This window comes from Malaclemys terrapin, chromosome 5 (assembly GCF_027887155.1).
Source record: "Malaclemys terrapin pileata isolate rMalTer1 chromosome 5, rMalTer1.hap1, whole genome shotgun sequence".
In the NCBI taxonomy this organism is placed as follows: Eukaryota; Metazoa; Chordata; order Testudines; family Emydidae; genus Malaclemys; species Malaclemys terrapin.
In genome coordinates, this window is record NC_071509.1 from 43,431,874 (window position 1) to 43,454,842 (window position 22,969).

A 22,969-nucleotide genomic window follows, 5' to 3' on the forward strand; every position below is an offset into this window, starting at 1 on the left:
GTTCATTTGTCCAATTCTGTGTCCAAGATTTCTGAACAGGTTAGATAAACAAAGGTAAGGGATGGTCTAGGCATACAGGATGGGTGGGATAGACTAGATGACCTTTCCTTCCAGCCCTAGATTTCTATGATCATATATTCCAACAGACATCATTAAACTATAAATCTTCCTCACAGTTGTCTTCATCTCCCATCCCTCAAGTAGTACAGTACAAAATTTGTGTGAGAGATAATAAATCTGAAGTTAGATAACACAGAGATGTTTATTCCCACCATAGACACACAACTGGACAAATGGACTGTCTGAATAACCAGGCTTGAATCTGGAATACATGCGAAGAAAATGAATACTCACCATTGAGATCTATGCTGAAAGTATTGCACTAAATAGGTGCAATATCTAGGAACTGTCTGGCATTTTCTCCAGAAATAATAATTATTAAGACCACCATCAAGAATGTTTGTGATCTGAACTGAGCCCCAGAGCACAAGGAAAATCCTAGTTGGTTTTAGTGAGAGCTGGATCCCAAAATCACTGCAGATGAGCATAATGAGCCTGATCTTTAGAAGTGATGAGCACCTGCAATTCCAGTTAGTCAACAGAAGCTTCAATCGCTCATCGTCTAAGAAAATCAGGCCCCAGGCAAATGAGCTGGTTGACTCACTAATGAGAAAAATGCTGTTGGATTAAGATGAGAAACTGGCAGTGATATATATTTAAAAGCACAATGGGATAGGCTAATGATGGATTGACACCTTTCATTTTGAAATTGGTAGTTTTGTTGATTAGCTGCAACCTAAATATGATTTAAATGTAGATTGAATTACCTTCATTTTAAAAAGAAGAACAGGAGTACTTGTGGCACCTTAGAGACTAACAAATTTATTAGAGCATAAGCTTTCGTGGACTACAGCCCACTTCTTCGGATGCATACCATTTTAAATTTCCTAAAGTAAGTTGGCTAGAAAGAAGTAAATACATTTTATCTTCATTGCAAATTGTGTATCTAGTGTGACAGATACACAATATACTGGTTAAACCTTAGTGAATCAAGCTGAATACCTGTAAGGTCTATTGTATTAAAAATGCAATTGTTCATTATGTGTTATTGTCAGATTGTATGTGTAACTTCTCTAGGAGGAGGTGTTATGCCTATGTAATTCCTCTGGTTACCAACCCCTTGAAGCTTTGCCATGGAGGGGGGACCCATTGTCTGGCTCATTATCTATTAATAATCTCTTCAAATGTTAAGACTGGATTCTCTAGAGACCAGCAGACAAAGAAAGGATGTTGGGATAAATAACATGGTGGTGAACTGATTTTAGGCTTTTGTTCTGATCCAGGGCCCCAGTCCTTAGGGAAGGGTTAGAAGGACTTTGATGGAGTAAGGCCTGATAAGACTGGATGCTATATGAAATCATAGGCAAACTCCTGGGTGGAGTTTTGAAGGTCTGTTCGTGCTAGAACCCATGTTCAAGGGTGTGATCTGTGGTAAGCTTATTAGCATCTGTGCAGGCTTTTTTATTGTTCTTCATGTGCTTTCTCTGTCGTGCTTTTATCATAAGAATAACATAGGCTTGGTTAGGAAGAATTATATGGTAACTTCTAACTGTAGCTACTACAATGTGTATCATTTCTGTGGAGAGAAGCGACGCAGGTCTAGTTAAGCAGTCTGTCTTTTGCTGGGAATAACACAGTGAACTGATGCAGCCTGGAAATACCCTGTGCAGAGCGGGGAGAGAGACACATGTCTCTACCTAAGAGAGGTGACAACTTGAGGTCCAGAAGCTCAAGAGTGGGTATCCTTGCTGCCCCATAGAGGGGCAATATGGCTGCTGCCCTGAACTGTGACTTCTAATACACACTAGCACATATTTAAAATAAATTATTTATTTGAGATATGGAAGGGAACACTTGATGCTGTTGCTGTTCACTGAGCTAACAAGTGCCTATAAAAATGATACTTTTAACATGCACATTAATTGGTCTATAAAACAAAATGACTTGTATTATATATGTATATTGCTTAAACTTGTAATTAATATCCTTTCTAAAGTTACTGTGAATTAAACTTTTCTGCTTGGTAGCTGCTTTTTAAAGTTTTAATATTTCAATCCTTCTGATGTTGATTTCAGTATACAAACAATAACCAGCCCTGAGTGCTGACTGTGGCTCTAGTGCTGCAAAGACTTACAGTGCCTAAATAAAGCACATGTGTGACTAGCCACATTAAAGTCAGTAGGACTATGTACAGTGAGTAAAGTTTACGCATCTGCATAAATCCTTACAGGACAGTGGCCTCTTGAGACTCCATGACCTGAGGCCACCTGCGTCCTATATATAAATAAAACAAATAATTTAATCATATACCAAGAAAAATCACCCAGCAAAAGATCTCCAGCACCAAAACTCTCAACCCACCCTCCAGCCTGCACAGAAGAGTGATGGAAACAGGAGAAGTTAGGCATGAGCATGACTGAACTGACAAAGTTTTCTTTGTTTAGCAAATTTCATTCTTTAAATCGCATTTCCTTGCATTATAAAAGCACACAAATGCAGCCAAAATGCTATATTCTGTAGTTCAGCAGCCCATTGGAAGGAATAATTTTGGTTTCTGGCTATTGGTCTTCAGAAAACGGGGTAAATGAAATCAGGTCACACACTGTCCAGACATTTTGAACAATGGGATGAGCATATTAAGTTATCTGATCACATTCTCAGGCACATCTAAATAAAATATGATCTAGATGATAGCATAACAGTAGCTTCTGAACAAAAGGAAAAGCCTAAAATACAGGTATGTTCACTGGCAAGTCATTTTTAAATGTACTTATGGGGGTGGGTAATAATTTAGAAAACCTAAAATAAGTGCGCAAAAATACAAAAGCAACATGCCTAATATGTGACAACAGCTCAGCTCTTTTATGACTGTTTACTTGTAGTTGTATTATCAGAACTCTCCTTGCCTGTGAAGACAATTATAAACAAATTCTGTTATGTGTTCTTGTTATTTATCACAGTGTATGTTTGCATGATTTATATTTTGCATCATTCAAATTCTGCTTATAGGAGTAGCTGGAACAATATATAAATAGACCCAGAAGAAGAAGAAGATGTCATTAGATAAGAATTTAGTGCAGTGGTTCTCAAACTCTTTTACTGGTGATCACTTTCACATAGCAAGCCTCTGAGTGTGACCCCCCCCTTACAAATTAAAAACACTTTTTAATATATTTAACACCATTATAAATGCTGGAGGCAAAGCAGGGTTTGGGGTGGAGGTTGACAGCTTGCGACTCCCCCATGTAATAAGCTTGTGACTCCCTGAGGGGTCCCAACCCCCACTTTGAGAACCCCTTATTTATCCAAAGCCTACTGATGTCAATCGAAAGTCTCCCATTGACTTCAGTAGGATTAGGATCAGGCCCTTAAACATATATTAAATAAACTTTAATCAAATAAACCAGAAATAGCAATACAAGCTCTTATCTTATAATGAAAATAAGATGATACACCAATAACTGTCTTCTATTCTTTACAGCAAACTGGAAAGGTTCTCAAACTGTGGTTCATGTTCAGGTGGTCCACGGATAGTTCCCTCTAAGATGTGCACCTGGGCAGCTGTGCACGAGAGCATGAAGGGCCACCCACCTAATTAGTGGAGCTGTGCAGGCGCTGCTCCACTAATTAGGTACCTGGACCCTGGAGAAGACCCACATGTAAGGTGAGGTGGTGGCCTTGGGGGGGATAAGGAGTAAGTGGGAGAGGGCAGTGGGGTGAGAAGAGGGGGTGGGGGGATTTGGGACGTGCAGGGCTTCAACAGCCAGAGAAAGAGGCGACTTTCCCCAGCTCCAGGGCTGCGGCTGCCGGGGAGAGATGGCCCTCCTTCCCAGCCTTGGCTCTGTGGCTGCTGTGGCGGGGGAGAGACCCCCCTCCTCCCAGCTCCAGCTCAGGGGCTGCCGCAGTGGGGGAGATTCCCCTCCTTCCCAATCCAAGCTTGGGGCCTGCTGCGGTGGGGGAGAGAGGGCACATCCATCGCATTAGAAAGGCAAGACTACTGATATTAAAATATAAGTTGTGTGCTTTTATTTGTAGAACAAAGACATTTTAATTATTATTAAGGTTTTTTTATATAGCGCTTTTATTCAAAGTGCTTTACAATAGTTAGCGAACGGTACAACAACATTTGGAAAGATCATTAAGTGGTCCGCCGAGACCCTCCGCAATTTTCAAGTCCACAGGGAAAAAAAGTTTGAGAACCACTGCTTTACAGGCATTCTGTGACCAAACGGATACAATGATGTGTTTTTGTAGCATAATGGTGCTATTTAGTATTGTTGTAATGTTTCACTGTACGAGGGTGGATATACTCAAACTTTGTTTGTGAGGTAGATAAATGTGACAGCAATAAGAAAGAGAAAAGAATAGGACGTAAACAGCAAAATCACTTCTGAAGTGTTCTTTTGCTGCAAAGGCAGAATCTGGAAAAATAGTTGCAGCTTCACTGCGCTGCTATTCAGTAGCACTTCCTGTCTCATATGAGTGAGCCATTTGTTCTTCTCTTATCAGCAATAAAACTGATGTTTATAACAATGCTTCTCATTAAAATAATTCAGTCTCACCATTGACTTTTTCTTGTATATAGTTCATAAACACCACATTTTGTTATTGGTTACAGTAGTGTAAGTCCAGTGTAATTCCACTGAAATCAATGGAGTTACTCTAGATTTACACTGTTGCCACTGACAGCAGAATTTGGCCCTGTTTGTTGTGACCTGTGTGTATCTCCGCTATATCTTGCATTCATGTACGTTGTTAAACTGGTGACTACAAGAAAAATAATTACTTTCTAAAGCCACTGCTATTTATTTGTTGATATTGATGAATTTAAATGATTTTAATTAAAAAAATAGAATATTCTGAAATAAAATTGTCATAGCCAGAGTGTAGGGATGTGTTAATTACCTATCACTAATTGTATATTGTTTTCTCATACATACAATTAACTCGGGCTTATTCTGGAAATTTCAATCTGTTTAACCAATCTTGAGTTATTTCTCAATAATAGTACAGTATGCAAATCCCTGTACACTAGTTGTGCAATTTTGTATATCTGTACAGTTATTTCTTAATACAGTGAATTGCAAATTTCTTTACTCTGGGTAATTAGCTGTGTTCTGAGATGATTCAATACTACACTGATACTATACTATGCTGATAAATACAATACAAAAGCCTAGATAGATTGGTTATATTAAATAGATCATCTCTCTCTGCTTATATGGGCTCCTGAATTTAAATGTTCAAGCTGTTTGCCAGTATAAAGATGAATGCTTTTGGTTTTCTCTCACTTTAGCTGTAGCAAAAAACCTTGTATTGAAAGAGAAGGGGGGAAAGTTACCAAAACCAAAGAAAATGGGACTGCTAAAGCACTGCAAATGTAATTGCCATTCAAAGAATTTATTTTGGTCTATAAAACCCTGCATCAGAGCTTGAAAAATTGACAAAACTTCTATTAGCTAGAGGATTAAGCATATGGCCTAGAGGTGATAAGAAAGATAACGGAGGGCCCCCTAAATGAACTCCTGTGCAGACCAAATCTAGCCTCACTGCCATTTCCTGCTGGTGATGAAGAGTGAGCTAGGATTTCTACTTGAGGTGCTGTTCAGTTTATGGCTCCGTCTTTCATATCAGCCTCTGGCTATTAGATATCTGATATATTTGAACTCCTCACCCCCACCTATTGGGAAAAGCAGCTCTCTCTTTCTTTCTAAGTTGAGTGGTTGTCCCTTTTACTCTATCCTTTCTCCAGCCTCCTGGCTGCTTGGGGGGGGGGGGAGGAAAGAGGGAGGGTCCTCAGCTAATTTTGTCTCCTCATCCCCTGTGAGTAGTTCTGGTGTCTGTCAGGGCTGCTGCTCTCTGAAAAGCAGCCATGAAACGGACTAGAATCTTGCTAATTTCACTGTAGGGGCCACAGCACAGGAATTGGAGCTGTCTGACTGCAAAATCTGAGACACACCACTATCATTAAATAATTGTCAGACCCACCCATTGTCTGAGCCCCCTCCAATAATTTTGCACACCTGTGAAAATTTAAATTGATAAACCCCAAAAAAGCTTTACATTTGATATTAATTGAAATTATAAAAAAATTAAATCTCACAAGCCTAAATATGTGTACGAGCCTGTGCATCAAAGTTAGAATTGAGTTCTTAAGTATTGTTACTGTAGTGCTTATGAAAGGTGCCTGATTCATAGTTTACTAGATCACTGAACAGTTACAACAGGTGCAGCAGCAGAAAGTTTCCTATGGCCTTGATCTTGCAAACATGTGCATGCTTAACTTTAAGCAGGTGAGCACTCCCATTGCCTATAAGACTACTCACAGGTTTAAAGTTAAGTACACATGGAAGGGTATGTCTACACTGGCAGAGTTACAGCGCCGCTCAGAGATTGCTGAAGGGAAACCGCTGTTGTGTGTTCACCCTGTCGGCTGCCTGTGCAATAGCATGTTCACGCTTGCTACACTTGCAGTAGTATTCAGAGCGGTGCACTCTGGGCAGCTATCCCGCAGAGCATCTCTTCCTCTTCTGCCGCTAAGATCTGTGGGAAGGTGGAGGGGGATGTGGGGCATCCTGGGTCCTGTCCCAATGCACTGTGATGCATTGCTTTGCATCCCAGCAATCCCTGTGCTTCCATCTGCATTTGGCACCATCTTTCAATGGTTTATGTACTGCGTGCTCTGCCTCTTCGGTCTGCAGGAATAGATCCCGCATTATTGACCAATATGCTGCTTGCTCTCACTAACATGTCACGAGTGGCAGTGGAGTTATTCCTTAAACTACAAAGGCAAGAGGAGCTTGACATTGATCTCACCACGCGTAGCAGCCACGACATGAGATTGCTTGTGGCATTCCTGGAGGTGCTGACCACATTGGAACGCCACTTTTGGGCTCAGGAAACAAGCACCGAGTGGTGGGATCACATCGTCATACATGTCTGGGATGAAAAGCACTGGCTGCAGACCTTTCAGATGAGGAAAGCCACGTTCATGGAACTGTGTGAGCTCACCCCAGCCCTGCAGCGCAAGGACACAAGAATGAGAGCTGCCCTGTCACCGGAGAAGCTTGTGGTGATTGCACTGTGGAAGCTGGCTACTCCAGACTGCTACCAATCAGTCATTAACCAGTTTGGAGTGGGAAAGTCAACCGTTGGACTCATGTTGATGGAAGTGTTCAAGGCCATTAATCACATCCTGCTCCGAAAGACTGTGACTCTGGGCAACATGCGTGACATTGTGGATGGCTTTGCACAAATGGGCTTCTCTAACTGCGGAGGGGTGATAGATGGCGCAAACATTCCAATTCTGGCACCAGACCATCTAACCACCGTGTACATTAATCAGAAGGGATATTTCTCAATGGTTCTCCAGGCGCTTGTGGATCACTGTGGGCGTTTCATGGACATTAACGCAGGCTGGTCTGGAAAGGTGCATGATGCATGCATCTTTCGGAACACTGGCCCGTTCAGGAAGCTGCAAGGAAGGACTTTTTTCCCGGACCAGAAGATCACCATAGGGGAAGTCAAAATGCCCATTGTGATCCTGGGAGACCTTGCCTACTCCTTAATGCTTTAATTCTTTGTGGCTGCTTTCTAATTCTGCGCAGCCATTCAGACAGCGATAACAAAGAGGGAGGCTGGGCTCCCAAGGTCATATCTGTGAAGCTAAAATGCAACATTTTACAGAAGCAGTATTGTTTGCAACACACAAACCACTGATTCAGTGATTTAAAACACAGCCACTGTTCACATACCTGTCACTAACTGGCTAACTCCAGGCAAGTGCACATGAGCCATAAGGCCCCCAAAGTGGTGATTAACTGCAGGGGAAATCAGTGTTCCAGGACCATACTGTACACTGGGCACGTGGCTCTTGGGGATAGCCAGCCCTGTAGGGAGGGACCTTATAATCATTACTGTCCCCACATTTTCCACAGGCTGTGTTCATTATGGAAGATATCTCGCTGCTGAGGGTGAGCAGGTATAGCGAGGTGGTCACCTGCTCCTGCCCTGAAGGGTAAAAGCAGCCCTGGACAGGGCTTCAGCTCTAAAAGCTGGGCTGATTAGGGAAGCAGCCGCAGCTGGGCCTTGCCCCAATCAGGCCTCAGCTGGCACTATATAAGAGGCTGGGAGCTCAACAGTCTCTAGCTGTAGAGGAAGATAGGCCTGGTTGTAGGGAGCTAGAGACAGAGTACCTGAGTGGAGCAGGGCTAGGGAAAGGCTGAGGAGCTCCAGCCTAGAAAGCCCCAGACTGTGGCCTAGCAGAAGGCCAAGGAGTACTGGGGGTTGCAGAGGGCAGCCCAGGGGTAGGCCAAGGCAGCAGGTCCAAACCCAACCTTGCCAGTGATGAGTAGGCTGATGCTGCAGTCTGCCCCAGGGCGTGGGGCTAGATGATGACTGGCTGTAGCCATACACTGAGGCAAGGTGGGGATATTGGGTGGGGGTTCCCTGAGGAGGGGAGACCCTGAGACTGAGGGGTTACTGCTAGGGGGCAGCACCCCAGGTACAAGGGCACTGGGGTCCAGGGAGGGACACAGGGGCCAGAGGACAGGCGGATCACTGGCCTGCAGAAGGTGCTCCAGGATCCTGGAAGAGCAAATTCCCAGAAGAGACCAGCAGGAGGTGCCGCAGGGGTAAGTCTGCTCTTCTACAGCAGGGAATCGAGGGAGGGTCTTTGCCAAGTAGGCAGCTTCTGCCCTGGCCCTTATGTGGCTCATCTGGGTGCAGCAATGGTCTCCTCCCACCCAGTGATGGCAGAGTGGCACAGGAAAGTTACCCTTAATGGGCAAGGAACAAAGCAGCTCTGCCAAAAGATAATAATTACCCATTATCTCCAGGAGAGTTTTGTGGAGATCTCTGAGGCAGATTCCTGTGAAGTGAGGGAGTCCATACCCCATTCCACCATTCAGACTAGGCATGTGGTGGTACATGCATTATACAGACACAAGCCTGCTTTCTGCAATCCTCCTGCCCCCAACAACTCGCTTCAGCGATTCCCAAAATCAAAGCCACTTACCAGAGTCGTCCTCTCCTCTTTGCGCTTCGCCAAGCTCCGACAGCTGTGACTGGCTAGTCTCCTCTGGGGTAGAGAAGAGCTCCTGGCTGCATGCATCTCTGACTTCAGAGTCCTCTGCCTTTGGGTCCCCCTCCAAGATTTCTTCCTCCTGGCTTGGTCCACTCTTGACTGGCCTTTGCAGTGGAGGTGAGGTCGCCACCGAGTATCGCATCCAGCTCTTTGTAGAACCGGCAGCTCATGGGTGCAGCACTGGAGTGGTGGTTTTCCTCCCGCACCTTGTGGTAGGTGTTCTGCAGCTCCTTCACTTTGATCCTGCACTGCAGGGTGTCCCGGTCATGGTCCCTTTCTGTCATGCATTGTGAAATCTGTCCGTAAGTATCATAATTCCTACGGCTGTAGCGCAGCTGGGACTGGACAGCCTCCTCTCCCCAAATGCTGATCAGGTCCAATAGCTCAGCATTGTTCCAAGTGGGGGATTGCCTGGTGCATGGAGCAGGCATCGTCACCTGGAAATCTGTGCTGAGACCACTGGACGCATCACCAAGCAAATAGGAAGGGGACTTTCAAAATTCCCAAGGAATTTAAGGGGTGGGGCTCATGGTTGGTCACCTGAGGGCAGGGTAGAAGAGTTGAAACAGATGACCAGAGAGGTAAGAACAGGCATTGTGGGACACCTCCCGGAGGCCAACTGCAGTGCTGTAATCCATCAAGGTGTCTACACGGCCCAGTGGCGCTGTAGCCCTGGCGCAGAAAGCTGTACACCTCTTCTCAGGGTGTTATTTTTACAGCGCTGCAACTGCACAGTTTCTGCACACTAAGTGGCTTAGCACTGTGTACACCACAGGAGTTACAGTATAGAAACTTGTCAGTGTAGACAAGGCCAAAGTATTTTTCAGAATTGGAGCCTAGGGTGAAAGGAGCACCTTGGCGATTGAAAGGATAGGTTTCAGAGTAGCAGCCGTGTTAGTCTGTATCCGCAAAAAGAACAGGAGTACTTGTGGCACCTTAGAGACTAACAAATTTATTAGAGCATAAGCTTTCGTGGACTACAGCCCACTTCTTCGGATGCATATAGCGTGAAACATATATACACACACACACACAGAGAGCATGAACAGGTGGGAGTTGTCTTACCAACTCTGAGAGGCCAATTAAGTAAGAGAAAAAAACTTTTGAAGTGATAATCAAGATAGTAAGTGTGAGAATACTTACATGGGGAGATAGATTCAATGTTTGTAATGGCTCAGCCAGTCCTTATTCAATCCTGAGTTGATTTCATTCTCCAGGCCCATTCACACCTTAGCCTTTCTGGTAAGGAGGAAATCAAACGGTGCCAACTGTGGCAGTGATTTATGTCACGTGGATAGCTGCACTGGAGAAATGGAATGACAGCAGTAACTTTATTTCAGAGAACAATGTGGTACTTTTAAGGACTTACCTTATAATTAGAGATGGGCCCAAACCAACAAACTGGACCAAAGGAATTGCTAATGTTGGAACTAGAGCTGGTTAACATTTTTGGTTGAAAATATTTTTTTTAATGGCCTTTTATTTAACTTTTTTTTCACAAAAATCTGTAATTCCCCCTCCCCCCAAATTGTTCTGTGTGATACTATTTCTCAATATTCATAGTGCTGCAACTGCTGTAGAAATTTTTTGTTTACCAAAAACCTGGCTGGGGGAAATCAAAAAGTTCTGATAACCATTTAAACACATTTTCTTTGTTTTGTTCATATTTTTTAAAATAAATTTCGGCGGTGGGAGGATTCAAAAATTGGTCTGTTTTGAGCCCTGCAAAATGAAAACGTCAAATTTCAATATTCCCTTCCTCCCTGAAATTGTTTCCTCTTGTTTTCCCCCCCAGCTCTGCCTAAAGTGAATCCAGTGAATGAGCCTCTCCCCTGCTGGGCAACGCTGGGGCTGGTCACCCCTCAGGAGGGCTAGGCGATGCCTAGGCAGCTCCGGCACAGAAGGTCCATGGAGGAAAGGACGAGTTGGGGTTTGTCTGTCGCACACCCCGTCCACCCCAGCACAGACAACCAGGCCGGGAGCCAGGAAGCGGCTTGCACCCAGCAGATCTCCCTGCAGTGCAGCTGTTGCTCGCATGTGACCGGCAGCCCAGGGCTGTCCCTGCTGCACCAGGTTTGCACTTGGTCCCAGTGCCCCGAGGCGGGCTCCTGTTGCTTTCGGATCGTTCGGTACGTGACGGCTTCTCCGAGCGGCGCCTCCCGCCCCCGGCACAGAGTCACACACGCGGGGGGGAAGAGGAGGCGCCCCCCGAGCGCCGGCCCCTCATGCACCGCGCCGACCTGCAGCTGCGCCCCGCAGGCAGGAGGGGGCCCCTCTCTCGGGCCCCAGGAGCAGCGCGTGTCGCAACTCCCCCTCCCCAGCCGGGGCAGCCTCCTCTGGGGAAGAGAGCAGCAGGCGGGCGGCCGCAGTGAGCAGCCACGGCGGGGCCCTCCGGCGCCCCCAGAGACCGGCACGGGGCTCAGGCACCAGCAGGTACATCCAGCGCGCTGCTTGCTGCGCTCGAGGCAACATACAGCAGCCGCCACCTCCTCCCCTACCCTGGGGCTGCATGGCCGCTGTCCCCAGCCCGCTCAGCTCTGGGTTCTTCCCTTCCGCGCCCTAAATACCGTGTGGGGTCGGACTCCTTCTCTAGCGCTCGCAGAGCGGCGCTTCCTTGCGCGCCAGCACATCCTGCTAACTTAGATAAGTCGTTTGAGCGTTTGCAACCCTTCCTGTGGATCGACTTGAGACGGGCCGAGATAGACCCCGAACTTCGGGGCAGTGCTACCGAGAGTGGGATGGGGTGGTTGGGTGGCAGGGTTTAATAGGGAGGTGTGGGTATAAATTGTTCAGTGCACCCTGTCCGTTGTAATACACCTGCCCTCGCCCCCAGCATGGTAAGTACGAAAGTTTTGAATATTTTAAAATCTGGGGCAATTTTATAGTTTGTGTGAAGTAAAATAATTGAAACGACTTTATGGAAATGCCAAAATGAAATGATGTTTAGCCGTTCTGGTGACATCTGCCTGTTCCACTTCCCCCTTGTTTGGGCTGATGGTGGTGTGGATTAAGTCCTCAGATTAGATCCGTGTTCATTGAGGCTCAAAAGCTCTGCCAAAATGACTTTAGTGTCTGGTTTAAATTGAGGCAAGCAGGGAGATAGAGATGCCCTCTCTGCTCTGAACACCCTGAACCTCTATGTTGTTTATGTAAGAGCACCTTCTGTTTTGAAATCGTTTGATAGAGGATCATATTATTTACAGCACTGAAGCACAACAGAATGAGTTCAGGGTAATCTTACATACTGCCTTTGTTCTGGGGTTTTTACACACCAGACAGTTTAGTATCCATTTCCTAGAAAGACTGAAACTGTACAAGAGCTAACAGTGTAAGCAGGCATTTGTACCAATGTGTGATTTTTTTTCATTGCAGAGTGGTCAAAACACCTGAGCCCAATATACTGTCACTGGCAAGATAAAGCTGCACCAGTGCTGGAAAATGGATACTTCATTGCCTGCTGTGGGTGCAACCAGAATATTCTGGTGGTTGTTAGTATAAACTAAACCAACCTTGCCATTTTAAAAAAGTTTGCTTAATTTTTGTGTAGAGTTTATGTTATGGAGTCTGAGCACCTCAAGAGTCCACAATTTCTTTCTCTTTAATCTTCCCTAAAAGGGTCCATATCATTATCTCTACAATCCTTCCTTCAGCTCAGGAGCACAAGACTTAATTCCCTCCAGAACCTGTCAACATTGCTCCATATGTCAGAAAGAACAAGAGTGATCTTTTGAGAGCAACACAGTGCTCTTCTCATAAGGGTGAAGCCAGCCTCTGGTAGTCCAGGGATCTCAGAATGCAAATGTAGATCCCATAAACACAGTTAATAGGACGACAATCCCTTTAATGTTAACATTCATTTAAAAGAAGGGTGTGCAGGAGAGTTATGACGTATGTGTAACTATTTTTAGTGCAGTTCTAAAAGATTGAGACCTTGTGTCTTGCATTTTATTTAGAAAAGAAGCTAATATTGCAGCTCTACAGTAGAAAACCGCTGCAGTACAGATGGAGGGATTTGTGACCCCAGTTAAATCCAGAGATTGAGTGGAACATTACTGTACACAGTGAATAAAATGTACTCTTGCCATGTATTAAAGCACAAATGGCTCTCAGCTGTGGACAATGGTAATAAAGGTATAAGAATGCTCATGAGCTACTTTATAAGTAATATAAAATGGTCAAACTATGAAACTTTCTGTAAGCACTGTACAAAAATACTATTGGCTGAAGTACTATGAGAGGAGGAAAAATGACAAGTCAAAAGGGAAATGGATGCATTCCATGATGTGGCTTCTTCACATGAATTCATAGAATTTAGTCAAATGAAAAATTGGTGCCTCTAGGTGTACATTTTTGTGACATTCATATCTTTGAATAGATAAAGTGAAATGAAGTTGAGGGTATAACATGATTGGCAGCTGCATACTTTTTTCATGCTTCAACATTATAACTTGTCTAGCAAGCTGGCTTGTGTCTATATCCTTTGCAAACAGCAGGTTTTTTCTGACTTTTGGGTGCTGATTGTTAATGCATCTATTAATTTTTTTAGTTTAGATGATATTAAACTGTTTCAGAAGCTTCAATACCCAAAATGTCAGGCAGCAGAGTATTAATTTCTATTGTCAGCAATAGCACATAGCAACAGATGTCAAGAGCAGGAACAGTAAACATTTTTCTTAATTTGCTGATGGTTTCCAGATTTGTTTGTTACACCATTCATTTTGTAATTCATAGCATAATCAAGAGTCTCTTGCCACTTTCCTGAAAATAAGCTTAATTTTTTCTTTACACTCTATTTAACTGTATTTAATTCATCTGAGGCCATAGAACAAAGTGCTAGTTAAAATAGCTCTGACAGTAATTACTTTAGGTATGTTTATTATCAAGGCAAAGGACTTACCCAGGTTTGAAAACAGAGCGAAATGTGTGGCCTGGTCCAAAGCCCACTGAAGTCCATGGAAAGACTCCTTGAAGAGTCAGGATTTTATGAAAGTACATGGTAGCTGAGAAGTTACTTGGGAATTTTATGAGAAGCATTGATTTCTGGAATTGGCCGTGACATTATGCGTATATACTAATTAGGGTTGTAGCAGAAGTGAAGGAATAGATAATAAATTTCTGTGAGTCTGCGGAGTACTGGTTAGTGCAGAGGCAGGATATATTGTGTAAAAGCACCCTTAAGATGTCTGTTGTTGTGGGTTTTTTTTTTTTTTTTTCCTTGTGTAGCTGATCAAATTAAAACTATTTGAAAATTAAAAACACTATCCTATGTCATAGGATGCTTCGTGGGACCGACACAGATACAATAGTAGTGCTTACGTGATATGATCTAAGCAGTTCTGTGTACTTATTTGAATTCTATAACAATGGAACGGATTAAAAACCTAAAATGAAGCTGAAAACAAAAGGATAGCAATTATCAATTTATAACCACCTGCCCCAGAGAACAATCTATTAGTTTTTATGTGACGCAATAGAGGATAGGGGAGAATTGAGTGTGTAATCTTTACCAAAAGGGTGAAAACTTTTACTTAATAAAGTGACACTTCCCGCCACCTGTCATTCACATATCTCAAGCATAGTCTTGTCGTTTATACTTATGTGCTGTAAGGCTGATGTGTTTTAAATGAATCTATCAGGATGGGTGCAGACAACCTGTATCTCGGCAGTCAGATTGAGAGGCAAAGTGGTGCTACTTAACTGTTGTCCACATTCCAGAATTCTGCCCTAGGGTGACCAGATGTCCCGATTTTTATAGGGACAGTCCTGATTTTTGGGTCTTTTTCTCATATAGGCTCTTATTAGCCCCCCACCCCCTGTCCCGATTTTTCACACTTGCTGCCTAGTCACTCTAGTCTGCCCACAGGCAAAAACTCTACCTGGAATCCCAGAGTAGCTTGATGTTTCTGCTAAAATGATCAGCAGTGAAGTATTTTACAATGTTGATGTTTGAATTGTCATTAGGCTTCACAGCCAACGCTTTGTAGAGACAAATGGGGTAAATTTTTGCCTCTTAAGACCAACTGTGCCTCTCTCAGGGTAGCTAAGAGGATACAAGGTAAAAAGGAATCCTTTCTCCAACTCAGTAGTCTGGTGTGGAGTGGTTGCATTGCTGTTCTGCAACTAATCTCCATGGGCTGAGGTGACAGCTGGGGCCTTTGTTCATCCGCTATCTGGGGAGGTAGGCCTCTGGATTTATGTAGTGGTGGAGTCCTGACCACTTCCTTATACTGCCCCGCTACACTGCCAAGTCATGCTAATTCTTCTGTGAGGTCTGTCTTCCTCTGTAGCCAGGAGCTGTGGTGTGTGGCATTTAACTGAGCTATGATCAAGTGTAGTTTCTGTTCTTCTCAGTTTAATTACTTGTCTGCAGGTCCAGCCCTGCATATTCAGAATGTTATTTTTGCAGCCATAAGAGTCAAAGATTTTGGGCCCCAATTCTGGGCTAAACTTGTTGTAGATGCAGCCCAGGGAGAGGGAGTGGGGCACTGCTGTTGCCCCTCCTGGACTCTTGGGCTGCTAGGATCCCGTTTGACCCTGGGCATAAGCTAGTGTATTGACACTGGCTGCTCTGATTTACGCCTTTGCTGCTGTGATTTCCAAGGGACTGTCTGGCAGCCCAGAATGGCTGAAGCACAGAGATTTCCAGCTACATCTTTCATCCCTTCACATTTCCTTCTTTCCCCAGGATGTTCTCCTAGCATGGTCCTGCAGCAGAGACTGTGATGAAGTGTGACATAGGTCCATTACGCTGGCCATCCATTCTCAGGGACTCCCCTTACAATAAGGGTAATCTGTGGTGTGCAGATCTGTCTGGTTAATTGGAGAATGCCGCTACCAGGCTGGTAAGGTTTGCTCTTTCCAGATCTGAGTCTAGACTCAAAGGAGATATTAAAGCCTTAAATGTTGCTGGCCGAGGCAGGAATTGGAGTGAGGCTGAATGAGTTGCTGGGAGCTGCCCAAGGAGTGTGAGTGAGTGCTGACTGGGTGCAAGGAGATCCAGAAAGCACGTGGCAGCAGAACAGTCTGCTTGTCTCAACCCAATGATGTTGGTAACTTGAAGCCTGTAAGGAAAGATTAAGATTTAGGTAAGGGAAAACATGTGTATAGGCCTTTGTTTTATCCCTTTGCTCTGCATAGTGTGTACCTTTTGGGTGAATCAATAAATAGTGCTTTATTTTGAAGTTGTTTTTGGGTCACTTTATTCAGCCACTGTCTCAGACTGCAGAGGAAAAGGTCATACAAATACCATTGGGTCTGTCGAGTTAACAGAGTTGGTAAATAGGGGGCTGCAGCCTAAAGATCCAGTCTAGATTCCAAGGCTGGGCGGGACTATTGTGATCATCTAGTCTGGTCTCCTGTATAACACACACACACACACACACACACACAACTTCCCCAAATAATTCCTAGAGTAGATGTTTTAGAAAAATATTCAATCTTGATTTAAAAATTGTTAATGATGGAGCACTCACCACAACCGTTGAAAGAGGTGTAGATCTGTGTAGTTCCACCTTGAGGGGGTTGAAGAAAGCACATGTTCCCTGAGAGGGCACTCAAGAGGGACTATTAGAGGATGAAAGCATAGCTCACTTTGTAACTGTGACACATATGCTTAACTTTATGCTTGTGACTAGTCCCATTCAAGTTAATAGGACTACCCATAGACCTAAAGTTAAGCATAAAGAACAGATGCATCCGAAGAAGTGGGCTGTAGTCCACGAAAGCTTATGCTCTAATAAATTTGTTAGTCTCTAAGGTGCCACAAGTACTGCTGTTCTTTTTGCGGATACAGACTAACACGGCTGCTACTCTGAAAGTTAAGCATGTACATACGTGTTGGCAGGATCAGTTCCTAAAGCAGAATTTAGCCCTTAGTTTACATTAAATTGACCCCATTGAATTCAGTGGCATTAAACTGCTGTAATATTGTATCCACCAAGCAAAGTATTAACAACTTCAACAGAACTTTATTTACAGTGGAAGTCTCTTTTCCAAGCTGTAGCTGCACACTCTGTAACTCTCTCCCAGCCTCCTGAACTCCTCCCCACCCCTCCTGTTTCCTGTCCTTTCAGACTCCTAACAGCCAGTGCTCCCAGTTCCAATAATCACATGCAGCATCTAAACACCACATGTAATTTAGGGTAGAATCTGTCCTTAAGAACAACAGAAGGAAGTGACACAGAAAGAATTCATATGAGGAAGGGAAGAGGAGGCTGACTACAGGGAGATTGTGAGGCTAGTGAGATTAATGAGATGCATGTTTTAAGGATTGAAATTATGTTCCTTTACTACTTGGGCACTACTAAAATTGAACCCTTAGAATCTGATTTTTCTATTACTGTTCATAATTTTAGTTCCAAAAAGTTAGGTTTTGGTGTGGTTTTTTTTTTGTTTTGTTTTGTTTTTTTTTAAAGAAGGTCCATTTGAAAATAGTATTGGTGTAGACATGGAAAGTGATTCAAGTATTTATTTTTTAAAAAAGCAAGTTGATGTCAAGAATCTCTGAGTTTATATTAAATACACTCCAGCGGTTCAGTACTTATTGAAGTATGACTAAACAGTGAGCTGTTTTATATAGTTAAATCCTTAGATTTAGCATTGAAAATAATATGTTACTCTCTGCTGTAATGTTAGAGATATCTAGTTAGGGATGCAACATTTTCTAATGCTGGAATAAAAGAGAACTGGAGGTTGTGATTGGAGCGGGGCACAATTTTATGAACACAACTTTTTTTTTAAATCAAAAATGACCTTTTTTAAATTGGAAAATTTTCATGAAAATGTTTGATTAAAATTTTTAAAAAATCCTTTTTTCAAGGAAACTGGGAAACGTGGTCTAGATGAACTTACTATAAGGTGGGTGCACAACTAATTGAAAGACCATATTCAGAAGAGTTATCAATGGTTCATTGTCAACTGGGAGGGCATATCTAGTGGGGGCCTACAGGTGTCAGCTGTGGGTCTGGAGCTATTCAATGTTTTCATTAATGACTTGGATAATGGCGTGAAGAGTATGTTTATAAAATTTGCAGATGACACCAAGATGGGAGGAGTTGCAAGCACTTTGAAGGACAGGATTAGAATTCAAAACAACCTTGACAAATTGGCATGAATTCAACGAGATGAAATTCAATAAATACAAATGCATAGTACTTGACATAGGAAGGAAAAATAAAATGCACAACTACAAAATGGTGGTCTAGCCCTGAGCCAGCGCCTTGGCTGGAGCGCTGGAGTGGGGCCGAGCCGTGTGGCCTGGCCCCCAACCCAGCACCCCAGCCGGAGCGCTGGAGCGGGGCCGAGCTGCTGGTGCAGCTCGTGGGCTGGATGCAGCCCACGGGCTTTAGTTTGCCCACCCCTGAGCTAATGCCATAAATAGAGAAGAAGGATAGTCCAGTTGTTAGGGTGCTAACCTGGGAGTGTGGAGACCTTGATTCAAGTTCCTGCTCTGCCACAGCTTTCTTATGACCTTGGCCAAGTCACTCTGGGCTTGTCTTCACTACCGCACTACATCAGTGCTGCTGCATGGATGCAATGGCACTGATATAGCACTTCTGATGATGCGCTATATCGATGGGAGAGCACTTTCCCATCGACACATTTATTCCCCCTCCCTCAATATGGTGGAAGCTATGTTGGTGGGAGATGGAGGCAGAGTTTAGAGTCAATGTAACTTGTTTACAGTAAGTTATATCAACTTAAGCAGTAGCGTAGACAAGCCCTTAGTCTCTCTTTGCTGCAGTTTTCCATCAGTTAAATGGGATAACAACACTTCCCTCCCTCACGGGACTGGTGTGAGGGGGAAAAATACACTAAAGATGTGAGGTTCTCAGATACTGTGGCAGTGGGAGCCATACAAGTACCTAAGATAAAGAGATTAGCTGTTGTTTGATATTTGTGATTAGAAGCAGCAGTGCTATTCATTTATATGTGATTATTCTGTATTTTAGCCTCCGCACAGAGAAGGAGAATATGGATGGAGCGTGGTATCACATACAGAGCCCTGAGTTCATAGTTAGAGTCACAGATTAAATGAGTTTGCTGGTTTTAGTGCATGACACAAAGATAGTCCTCAATTGGTCATAATTTGTGATCAGTTTGTGCTCATGAGACCCACATTTACAGTTGCAGGTCAGGGTAAAAGACTTTTTTGTAAAGAAGTTTGCATAGCACCTGCCTATCACTGTGCCTGGTTCTAGGAAGTGGTGTCTGCCTCTTGCTTTCCTGAGCAGAAAAGGATCACTACGTTTACCCAAAAAAATTGAAAACGGAAAGCAAAGTTTTGATTTATTGTTATGTGAAGATAATGGCTCAAATTCAGTCCTGCTGCACATGTTAACCATATTGATTTCAACTGAGAACAGACTTTACTTAGCCTTGTTATGCTGAGACCATTATACTCGTCCTTAAGTAACAACAAAGTTATAATCAGTGAGCTCGATTTTCATGGTCTTTGCGCTGTGTGCCTGCTGAGCCCTGAACGAATCAAAACCTCCTGGAGAGTTGCTGAATTGTCTTCCATTTTCACTGTTAACAAAAAGTTTCACAATTGCGTCTCAAACAGGGAAGAGAGAACTTCATTTCCCTATTGGGCGTTTGCATCCCTGACAGAAGCCTTTGCAAGAGCACAGCAGTAATAATGTTACAGAGCATTTTGTTGGTTAGACAAATATAGAAGTGCTTTGTTAAACTGAGGTCAACTTCTGTGACTGTGTTTATAAATGAAGAGATTTCTGGACTGTTTCCCTTGCTTTCTGTATATGAAACAAGAGCTGTACATGGAAGATGATTAATATAATTGAAATGAGGCCTACAAATATGTATTTCTTATAGTATTTACATCTGTTAGGGGCCTCCTTAAATGCTTCATGGATCTAGATTGTTTAGGGTTACCATACGTCCGTTTTTTCCCAGACATGTCTGGCTTTTCGGCACTCAAACTCCCGTCCGGGGGGAATTGCCAAAAAGCCGAACATGTCCGGGGAAAATGCTGGCCAGGCACTTCCCCTCCCGCCGCGGCTCTGCTCCTCCCCTGACTCTTCGGCTCTGTTTAAGAGCCGAGCTGCCCAAGCACTATGGGCTTCAGGCAGCCCCCTTGCCTTCAGACCCCAGCCGCCGGCCGGGCACTTCCCCTCCCTGGCTCCGGAGGCATGGGGGCTGCCCGAAGCCGGTAGCGCTCGGGCAGCCCGGCTCTTAAACAGGCCGAAGAGTCGGGGGAGGAGCAGAGCCTCCGGCCACGGCGGTGGGAAATGGTGGGGCCAGGACCCCGTGGAGGGTCCTCCTTTTTTTTAATTTAAGTATGGTAACCCTAAGATTGTTAGCAGATTCAGAGTTCTGGCTCATGGACTGTCTTTGCAGGCCTACACTGTAGGATTCTCTTGCTAAGCTCACCAGCCGTGGAATCATTAATAATAAAGCCAAAAAGGGCATTCATCCACAGTTGGATCCAAAAGTTCCAGAAGAGAAGGCTATAAAAAGGCCCAGCACCTGTATCCATCTTTAAATCTTGTGTTTTTTCTCCCTGCAAACTAGTTACACAACCATGTTTTCCCTTTTGTTGTTTTTGGTAAAGTGGTCGGTTTTTTTTCATTTTGAAAATGTGTTTTACATACAATGTAATATTTCTAATAGTATTATATTCCTGCCCCACTCCCCCAAAATCCCTTGAAAAATGCATCTAATCATTGCAACTACTCACACAGGTGATAGAAACTTTTCAAATTTTTTGATGGGTAAAATGCAAAAATTTTCATGAAAAATTAGTCTAATTCCCCCCCCCCCATTGTTTTGGCCAACTCTATAAATGAAGAAAGACAAATAAATTTACCATAGCTATAATAAAGAAGTACATGATTTAGTATAATAGATTTGCTAAAATAAACTTACAATAAAGATGATTGTTAACAGTATTATAGCTGTCTCTTGAAAAAGAAAATTCATAATAAAGAGTTTTAAAAAAGCTGGTCAAGTTTCTATCTGGATCATTAACATTTCTTTTCAATAAGTCCTGGAACACTGGGGAAGTTCCAGAAGACTGGAACTAAGCTAATGTTGTGTCAATATTTAAAAATGGGATAACCTGGGTGATTATAGGCCTGTCAGCCTGACATTAGCCTTGGCGCAAAAGAAAAAAAAGGGAAATGACTGATAGAGGACTAGATAAGTCTTCACTGTAGAGGATGTGAAGGAGAGTCCCAAACCTGAGCCATTCTTTTTAGCTGACAAATTTGAGTAACTGTCCTAAACTTAGGAGTCAGTAGAGGAGGTTTTGGAACAAATTGCTAACTTAAATAGTAATAAGTCACCATTTATGGATGGTATTCATCTAAGAGTTCTGAAGGAACTCAGATATGCAGAAATACTAATGGTAATCAGTAATCAATTTTTATCACGAATTACTGTGGTATGTAACCTACTGCAGAAATCAGCCTCTGTACCAGATGACTGGAATATCACTAATGTACGGCTGGTTTTTTTTTTTTTTTTTTTTTTAAATAAAAGGATCCAGAGGCAATTCTGGCAATTACAGGCCAGTAAACTTAAGTTCAATACCAGGCAAACTGGTTGAAACTATAGCAAAGGACGGAATTACTAAACATGCAGATAAACACGATGTGTTGGAGAAGAGTCAATATGGCTTTTGTAAAGAGAAATCATGCCTCACCAACCTACTAGAATTATTTGAGGGTATCAACAAGCATGTAGACAAGGGTGATCCAGTCAATATAGTGTACAGGGACTTTCAGAAAGCCTTTGACAAGGGCCCACACCAAAAGCTCTGAAGCAAAGTAAGCAGTCCTGGCATAAGAGAGAAGGTCCTTTCATAGATCAGTAACTGACAAAAAGATAGGAAACAAAGGGTAGGAGTAAGTGGTCAGTTTTCACAGTGGAGAGAGATAATTGGCAGCATCCACTAAGGATCTGTGCTGGTACCGGTACTATTCAACATGTTCATAAATGATCTGGAAAATGGGGTAAATAGTGAGGTAGCAAATTTTGCAAATGATACTAAATTACTCAAGATAGTTAAAGTCCAAAGCTGACACTGAAGAGTTACAAAGGGATTTCACAAAATTGAGTAATCGGGCAACAACATGACAGATGAAATTCAGTGTTAATAAATGTAAAGTAATGCACACTGGAAAAACATAATCCCAACTGTACATTCACAATGATGGGTCTAAATTTCCTGTTATCATTCAAGAAAGAGATCTTGGAGTCAGCATGGCTAGTTCTTTGAAAACATCTGTTCAATATGGCAATCAAAAAAGATAATGTCAGGAAAGATTAGGAAAGGGATAAATATCATAGAGCCACTATATATTCATGGTACACCCACACTTGCTATACTGTGTGCAGTTCTGGTCACCCCATCTCAAAAAAGTGATATTAGAATTGGAAAAGATACACAGAAGGGCTGCAGAATTGAATAGGGGTATGGAACAGCTTTCATATGAGGAGAGATTAAAAAGTCTGGGACTGTTTAGTTTAGAACATAGATGACTAGGGGTGATATGACAGAGGTCTATAAAATGAATGGTATGAAGAAAGTGAATAGGCAGGTGTTATTTACTGTATCACATAACACGAGAACCAGGGGTCACCAATGAAATTCATAGGCAGCAAGTTTAAAATAAACATAAAGTACTTCACACAACACAGTCCATTTGTAGAGCTTGTTGCTGGAGGACGTTGTGAAGGCCAAAAGTATAACTGTTCAAAAAAGAATTAGATAAGTTCATGGAGGATTGGTCCATCAATGGTTATTAGCCAGATAGTCAGGGATGCAACCTCATGCTCTGGGAGTTCCTAGCCACTGACTTC

General features: G+C 43.2%; 1 protein-coding gene across 6 annotated transcripts in view; it reads left to right on the forward strand.

The window, feature by feature from the left end:
• Window positions 1-11,230: 11,230 nt before the first annotated feature.
• Window positions 11,231-22,969, forward strand: part of TBC1D1 (TBC1 domain family member 1) — a 201,327-nt gene continuing 189,588 nt past the window's right edge. For 3 of the 6 annotated variants that reach the window (XM_054029701.1, XM_054029705.1, XM_054029702.1), the window contains exon 1: window positions 11,232-11,578. The gene's annotated coding sequence lies outside the window, so the exon portion shown is untranslated. Of the gene's footprint in view, window positions 11,579-22,969 lie in introns of all 6 variants that reach the window. The other 3 variants (XM_054029706.1, XM_054029707.1, XM_054029703.1) reach the window with 2 other exon arrangements.